Source organism: Cornus florida, unplaced genomic scaffold, assembly GCF_030987335.1.
Source record: "Cornus florida cultivar Cherokee Brave unplaced genomic scaffold, ASM3098733v1 CherokeeBrave_3.0.0_Hap2_Chr04, whole genome shotgun sequence".
In the NCBI taxonomy this organism is placed as follows: Eukaryota; Viridiplantae; Streptophyta; class Magnoliopsida; order Cornales; family Cornaceae; genus Cornus; species Cornus florida.
In genome coordinates, this window is record NW_026775574.1 from 11,045,607 (window position 1) to 11,046,939 (window position 1,333).

At 39.5% G+C, this 1,333-nt stretch overlaps 1 pseudogene; it reads right to left on the reverse strand.

Moving 5' to 3' along the window:
* Positions 1–577: 577 nt before the first annotated feature.
* Positions 578–676, reverse strand: LOC132305859 (small nucleolar RNA R71; annotated as a pseudogene).
* Between the last annotated feature and the right edge of the window lie 657 nt (positions 677–1,333).

Genomic DNA, 1,333 nt, shown 5'->3' on the forward strand with positions numbered 1-1,333 from the left:
ACCAACAAGGTATCCTTCATCCCATTGTGCACAATGAGAACATACAAGTACCATTAGGCGTGCCTAGGCCATTCATTCACCAACCACCACAACAACAAGGCCAAGTTCCATATGGAATACCAAGGCCAATGTATGCTCCCCAACCTCCCATCAACAATCATGGAATTCAAAACCAAGGTGTTCATGTTGCACCTCAAGTAGCTAATCCACCTCTTGCTTTAAGAGACCATTATGTGCCTAATGAGTATAATGCACCAACATGCATCCAATTGCCTCCATTTAGAGCACATCATTATGAAATTAAGCCACAAACCATTCAAATGCTTCCTAACTATCATGGACTTCCAAGTGAAGAACCTTACAAGCATTTGGATGAGTTTCTTGAAGTATGTTGCACCATAAAACATACGGACATGCCGGAAGAGGTTTTAAGACTCAAACTTTTTCCATTTACCTTAAAAGACAAGGCAAAGTATTGGTTTAACAATCTTAGGCCTTTTTCAATCACTTCTTGGGTAGAAATGCAACAAAAGTTCTTGAACAAGTACTATCCGGTTTCTAAGACCAATGCCATGAGAACATCAATTCAAGAATTTTCACATGAGGATGGAGAAACGTTTCATGAGGCATGGGAATGCTGCAATGAATTACTTAGGAAGTGTCCACATCATGACATGCCCAAATGGCAATTAGTTCAATACTTCTTTGAGAGCTTATCGGATAACTATAAGGGTATGGTTTATGCTTCCATGGATGAATCATACATTGATATGCATGAGGATGACGTGTGGCGTCTCTATGAAAGCATGAGTGAAAATTCTTTGCATAGAACACTATCATCAAAGAATGGTAGAAATTCACAAGGTAGGAAGAGTGTTGGCTTACATCAAGTCGACCATTCAAATGAAATAGCCGCCGAAATGAAGTCGTTATCTCAAAGGTTTGATCAATTTTTGATTAACCAAAACTCTGCGAACCAAGTATCTTCCTTCCTTAACCATTCTCATCGTGCATTAAATGAAACATGTATGACTTGTTCTAGTGTTCTTCATTCTACTTCTCACTGTCCTCATGGACAAGTGCAAAGTGAACCTAATGAGCAAGTCAATGCGGCTTTTGTGAACCAAGGGAACAATCCTTATGGTACTCATTATAATCTAAGTTGGAGGAATCATCCGAATTTCTCTTGGAAAAACCAAGGAGAGGGCTCAAACCCTTCCCAAAGCGGTTTTCAAGGGAAGTACATTCTACCTCCACTTCAAAACCAAGGATCCCAAGGTTATAGACCCTATCAATCACAAGGGAATCAATTTGCTAATTCTCATTTTCCCAA